The following is a 7,027-nucleotide window of genomic DNA, read 5'->3' on the forward strand; positions in this document are numbered from 1 at the left end:
AAGTAATCTTGATGAGGGGGATGCCCAGCGGGTCCTCGGTGTGTTGTGGTGGGGTGGGGAGCCTCTCAGATTTGGCAGAGGCCCCGCCCCTGTGGTTTCCTGTGCATGGCTGCTTTGGGGAGTCTCCTGGCCCCAGGCCCCCATCAACACCCCTGACTCATGCCTCTGTTGTCACAGGAGAGCTGTTCTCCCAAACAGAGGGAGGAGGCGTCAGTGTGCTCATGGGCAGTTGCAAAGGAGGGGTTTGAGCCACCAAACTACAGCAGAACAAAGGCCATTTTTGCTTAGGGGCTTAGAAGGATGTCCTGAGAAGTTGAAAGAAATAATTTATTACTTCCCAGGTTGACTTCCAGGTCATAGGTTTCACCCTACACTGTTCCCTTCTGAACCTTCTAAGTTTTTTGAAGGTGGAGGCAGAAGTGCAACACATAGGAATGTATCCTGACTCTGTGCTTACTAGCTGTGTGTGACCTTGGATGATTTACATAACCTCTCTGAGCCTCAACTTTCTCATCTGTAAAATGAGGTAGTTCCCTGGCAGGGTTGTGAGGATTAAATGAGTGATGCAATATCTCATTTGCATTATGAATGTGCATTACGAATGTGGAATGAAACACTCTACAAGTGGCTACTTTTATTTTCTTATGGACGATGTCCTTAACTAGTGGATGGGTTTCCTATGACCGCTGTAACAAATCACCACAAACCTAATGGCTTAAAGCCACACAAATTTAGGATCTTCCAGTTCTGGAGTTCAGAAATTCTCAAGCCAAGTTGTCAGACCACGTTCCTTCGAGAGGGGGAGGACCCATTTCCTTGCCTGTCCAGCCTCTGGGGGCTGCCTGCCTTCTTGGCTCGTGGCTCCTCCTCCATATTCAAAGCCAGGAGCCTCTTCAAATCTCTGTTTCCACACCTCCCTCTCTGACGCTGACCCTCCTGTCTCCCTCCTGTAAGGACCCTTGTGATGACACTGGGCTGACTCTGATAATCCAGAATAATCTTTCCATCTCAGAATCCTTAACTTAATCACATCTGCAAAGCCCCTTTTGCCATGGAAGGAGACATTCACAGGTTCTGGGGATTGGACCGCGGACACATTTGGGGAGCCGTTATTCTGCCTCCCACAACCAGCGATGGTGATTTTTTTTCTTTAATGGGCCTGAGAAAACGTCTGTAAGGTGGGCTATTTGGACTGTCATTTTTTAAGATATATGCAGCAAAGGCCCAGATAACAGTAACAGTGGCTAAAACAAGATTAATTTCTCTATCACTCTTTCTTTTCCTCTTAGAATCAGGTCCTCTCTCTCTCTCTGCCCTGATGCTTTGCATCCGCAGAGGTCTTGCAGACAACTGTCCTCCACGCCTGCAGCCTAGCCAGCGGGAAACGGGGAAGGGGAGAGCACCCACCCTCTTTCTCTTATGGACACGCTCACAAGTTGGATCCTTTGCTTCTGCCTCCATCCCACTGGCTGGGACTTGGCCACACAGGCACTTCTAGCTGAAAGAAGGGTTGGGAAATGCGGTCACTGTAGGTGGTCATGTGCCCAGTAAAAATGGGAGTCCTGGTACCAAAAAGGAAGGAGAAAATTAATATTAGGGGACAAATGGCAATGCCGCCAGAGAGCTGAGAGAGGAAAGGAAATGGAGATCTCTGTCGCAGACACGGGGCTTTGGGGGAGAATAAGCAGCCCCTCCGGGGGGTGGGGGGTGGGGCTAGGGAAGCACCCATCACACACACAGTTAACAGCTTAGTCAATGTCTGGTCTCTTTCTTCCTTCCGATGAGGAACTTTGCTTTATTCAAGATCACGAAGTATTTGACTAAAAAGTTCCATCTCTCAGTCTCCTTCGAGACCGTGAGTGTGAGCAGGAATCTGCTGGGGATTTCTGGGAGAGCTTGCACTCTCCTGATAGACATGCCCTTCCTTCTTGCTTCTCCCGTCTTCCTCTTCCTCCCGGAAGCTCAGGAGTTTCTGCAGGTGCAGCAGCCACCTGTCACACACAAGAAGTTGGTGTCCAAGGGGAGCCTGGAGCCTTGATGATGACCCTGAGCGCCTACCATCGGTGCACTGCCCACTGAAGACTCCCTTCTACCAGAGAAAAACAAACCCCTTTGCTGAATCCTCTTTGCTTTGGCAATTTGGGGTCTCTCTGGCCTGCCTGTTTGCTCTCTGCCCTTGTGCATATAGGGAGGTGTGCTGGCAAGTGTGCTCTGCCCACATATACACAGCCCATAGCTTACTCCGCCATTCCCAGGGGAGGCCCTGTGGAGAAGGAAAGTGTATACAGTTGCAGAGGAAACCCATGCTTCTTACAGTCATTAACCAACTTGATCCTTTATTTATAAATGCAAAACAATATTCAAGGGCTCTTGGGATATTTGGGGAAAACAAACATCACAGAGGGGAAGGATCAAAGTGGATAAACTGAAGACTTCACTTTGGAGTAAGCAGAGAGAATTTGAGGAGAAGAAAAATCATTTGTATTCTGCTTTGTGTCTTCAGGAGGATTTGAGAGACTTGAGTTGACAAGACTAGGTTGTGAAAATGGAGGAGTCAGAGAAAGAAGGAATCATTCTAGAAAATGGAAAATATGGTCACATTTGAAAATGCCAATGAATGGGCTGAGAAATAAGATGTGGCCAATGACAAAATTAGTCAGCTGGAGTACAGAATTGAAGAAATCTTACAGCATGTCAGAAGACGAAGCCGGAACATGTAAGAGAAAAATTGAGACAAAGAGGATAAATCCAGGACTTCCAAATGCTGTAAAATGGGAATTGCAAAAGAAGAGAGAGAGGCTGGAGGGGAGGAAATAATAAAAGAAATGGGAGGGACATTTCCCTGCACTCCAGGAAAAACCTGAGTCTTCAGATTACATACCCCACCTGGTTCCATTACCACACAAACCTACAGCCATCGGGGGACATTTTAAAACATTAAGAATAAGAAGTCAACCTTATGGGCTTTTAGAAATAATAATTTTCAAAGTGGTAAACTACCAGAGACAGAGAATCAGATTAACACCAGACTTGTCCTCTGCTTGGATGCCAGAAGACAATGAGGGTATGTCTTCCATGTTCTGCGGTGAAGGATTCTTAATCTAGGACTCTTGCTATAGCTAAACAAAATAAAAGTATTCTTAGACATTCAAGAATTCAGAAATTCACAATCCGTGTACTCCATTAGAAAAAATTACCCAAGGATCTATGTCAGTCTCCTGAAAAAGATTCTAAGAAAGAGGATGGCATATACATTATTTAAAAGTAGCAGTTGACGATCGTACAGAAGAGGCAAAGGCTACTAGAAAGAAACTAACAGAGCACGTGTTAACCCTGACACTTGGAAGATTCTCCTTTGAGCGGTGGAGTTTCAAGGACTCGGAATCATAATTCCTTCTTCATGGGTCCATTCACACTTAATGAAGACTATGTACTTGGTCTGTGGTAAGTGCTATTTATTGGTTTTCAGTTTTTAGAGCCAGCCTATTGATAGTTCAAAGAAGATTTAGTTCTAAATTTTAGAACAGAATAATGAAAAATAATAGAAATATTTATTGAGACCTATTACATACCAGGCAGTGTTCTAAGAACTTAGCATGGATTAACACTTAATCTTCATGACAGCTTTCTGAAGCAGAAACTATCATTATCCCCATTTATACCAATATGGAAATGGGAACACAGAGAGGTTAAGTAACTTGCCCAAAGTTACACAGCAAAAAGTGGCAGAGGTGAGATTTGAATTCAGATATATTGACCTCAGTGTTAGTTAAAATAATATAACTAACATGCTTAGGAAGGAGGGAACAATAGACAGAGTAACTACATGAATTTCCTTATCTTTCATTGGAGAGAATTGTTCAATATCATCTAAAGTTGATAAATCAGGAAGTAGCAGGAGACATACTGTTAAATGTGAACTTTACCACCAGAAAGACTAGAAAACCCAAGCCAAGAACTGACACCCCTGGGGAGAGGGGCCTGCGAGGACTCCAGTGGAAGACTTTTTGGGTTAGACTTTACTTTTTTACTCCTCAGATGTTAATATCCTGAGATGTTACATGTATCTTCATGTTCGCAGCTAATGCTTTTCTTTATTATTAAAAAATGTTTTATCATGTGCAAATATCATTGCTGTCATTTTAGAAACTAGTTCAGTTTTCCAACAAAATTAATTCTTTAAACGCGTCACGTCATCTTGACAATTCTGAGTGGAAGTTACGCATTTTGGAATGACAGTCGTGGTGGGGTCTGGAGCCCACCTCTCACAGCCTGCTGAGCCTGACCCCTCAGGTCTGCCCAGTCCTGCCTTCCTCCCACTCCCCGGGAAAGGCTATCTGGCAAAGTCTTCCAAGTTCAGAACCTTGGCAGACATAACATTCCCAAAGGGAGCCCCAAGATTCCTGCGAAATGACTGTCAGCCCTTCCCCCGGCGGGGGTGAGGGTGTTGGATGATGGGGCCCTGGGAGATTCTAGAAGGGGAACGCTGACGTTGCAACTGGAATCATCACTGGGGGCATTTGGGACATTTTAAAACCCTCCCCAGGTCTGGCGGTCTCCTCCAGCCCCTTGAAGGTGCCTTGGGGTTGGAGTCGCTGCAGTGTTGGGGCCTCTCCATCCTCACCCCTGGACTGCTCCCCGGGTCAGCAATCCCTCGGCCTCCCAGCTCCCCCACCCACCAGTGCCGGCTCCCAGAGCCCCCTTTGGAGCTGCTGTCCCAGCAGCCGGCCCCTCAAGGGTTCCAGGCTCAGCTCGAAGCGGCTGCAGCCCTGTGGTTCTCGCCGTGAGTCATGGCGGGCCGGCTGTGCCGGCTTCCCTATCTCGGGGAACCGGAGATCGCCTTTAATTCCCTCCAGCTGCGTCTCTGCAGGACTGAGGTAATCTGTTCTGGCGCAAGAGGAAAGCAGAGAGTTTGTTGTGTCTTTGTTTCATTCAAATGGTTTGGATGATGACTCACTCCATTTCTTCTTTCTTTTTAAACCAGGGCACCGTCTCGAAGTCGTTTCTGATTAGAAGTTGACCTCAGAAATATGCTCGCATCATTTTGAAAACATCTCCCAGCACCACAGAAACCGACGCAGAATGGGAAAGGACACTGAGGGGACCAAGGCCAGGACCCGGGCCTTCCCACAAGGCTCTCAGGGTATCGCTGGCCTGGATCAAAGTTGGGATGCGATCACCGTCATGACGCCGGATACATTCATGGACCTGGGGCCAGCTGGGAGTGACAGGGATGACTGTCACCATCGTGGTTGTCAGCTAATGTTACTGAGTCCTTACTACAGACCCTGCGGTTCTAAAGAGTCATCCGTTCTTGCGGCGTCCTCTCAGGCAGGGACCATTGGAGTTTGAGGTCCGAGTGGCGTTGTCAGGTACCGGTCTGGAGAGGGCAGGTCAGTGTGTAAGATCAATGCCCTTGGGAGGGACTACCTAGTGGGTAAAGTCAGTGGTCTCATTAGGAACACAAACTACCAGCTAAGCCTGCTCAGCCCTGAGGCAGAAGCTGTGAACCCAGCGAGGTGGGAGAGGGTGGCCAGAGGCAGTGAGCAGGGTATGAGCGGGGTCCGAGGTCAGCGTTGGCAGGAAAGGGGAGTGGCTGGTGTGCAGTTGGCTGCTCAGGGGCGGAGGACGGCCCAAAGCTGTGGTTGACCAAGGACATTGCTCTCCTTATCGATGCCAGATGATGTGCAGACAGGTGGGCCATGAAGTGTTCATTTCCCCAGGAGTCCAAAAGGTAGGTTTAGACTAGAGTGTGAAGGTCTGGTAGCAGTGATGACGGATACAGCAGGAGAGCCATGGCCTCTTGCATCTCTGCCCAGGGGAGAGGCCAGTGCCTGGAAAAGCATGGAGGGCTGAGCTGGCCGTCCCTCCTGGGGGAGCAGCAACTCGGATGGCACCCCTGAGTCTTGTGAGCACTTCTGTAGGGTGTTTAATTATTGATAAAGCGTCGGTGGGTAGTCAATGCATTGGTTTCCCGAGGCTGCTGTAACAAATCACAAGCTGAGTGACCTAAAACAACCCAAATTTATTATCTTAAGGACCTAGAGGCTGGAAGTCCAAAATCAAGGTATGAACGGGGCCACACTCCCTCCCAAGGCTCTACCTATGGAGGAATCCTTCATTGCTTTTTCCGGCTTCTGATGGCTCCAGATGTCCTTTGACTTGCAGCAGCAGAACTCCAGTCTCTGCTCCCATCTTCACATGGCCTTCTCCTCTGTTTCTGTGTATTTTCCTCTTCTTTACAAGGACACTTGTCATTGGATTTAGGGCACCCCACCCCTGATAATCCAGGATGATCTCATCTTGAGGTCATTGACTTAATTACATCCCCAAAGACCCTTTTTCCAAGTAAGGTAACATTCACAGACTCCTGATGAACATTTGAGGGGTGGGAGGCAGGTACCAGTCAATAAGGCCCATTTCCCCCTACGAAGTGGGAGCTTCCTGAGAATAGAAATGTTACCAATTCATTCATTCATTCCACAGACATTGAGGGACCGCCTGCTGCGCCCCCTGGGGATACTGAAGCAAGGCAGACAGATCTAATTCCTGCCCTCACAGAGCTGACATTGCAGCGCCAATAAAAACAGAAACATCATTGTGCATTGCAGGTAGAGGTATTAAGGAAACCAGGGAGGGTCGAGACCAGTAGGGTTGGGGACGGGGTGACGTGGACCAGCTCCAACCAGGGAGATCAGGGAAGGCTTCCTGGAAGATGTGACACATAAGCTGGACCCTGGATGCTGAGAGGGATCAGATTGGAGCCTCCTCTGCCACTTCAGGGCTGTGTAATCTTGGCCAGTCACTCCACCCCTCTGTGCCTTGGTTTCCTCATATGTAAAATGGTGACGGCAACATTACAACCTCCTAGAAAGCATCCCAGGGACTCGGTGAGTGAACTCATGGGGGAACTTCGCAACTGCTAGTTCTTGCTTATCAAGCAGTAGCTAATCCTCCTAAGAGAATACTTAAATGTTAACATTATTAGCACGTGTGCAAAACCATGCACCAAAAACAATTTTGTTAA

General features: G+C 47.9%; 1 long non-coding RNA gene across 1 annotated transcript in view; it reads left to right on the top strand.

Annotated features, from left to right (window-relative positions):
- The window catches only part of LOC141573994 (uncharacterized), a 44,864-nt gene extending 37,837 nt beyond the window's left edge, over positions 1 to 7,027 (top strand). Inside the window, exon 3 of the long non-coding RNA XR_012500483.1 lies at positions 4,985 to 7,027. This is a non-coding gene — a long non-coding RNA (uncharacterized LOC141573994). The remainder of the gene's footprint in view (positions 1 to 4,984) is intronic.

Source organism: Camelus bactrianus, chromosome 19, assembly GCF_048773025.1.
Source record: "Camelus bactrianus isolate YW-2024 breed Bactrian camel chromosome 19, ASM4877302v1, whole genome shotgun sequence".
Lineage (NCBI taxonomy): Eukaryota > Metazoa > Chordata > Mammalia > Artiodactyla > Camelidae > Camelus > Camelus bactrianus.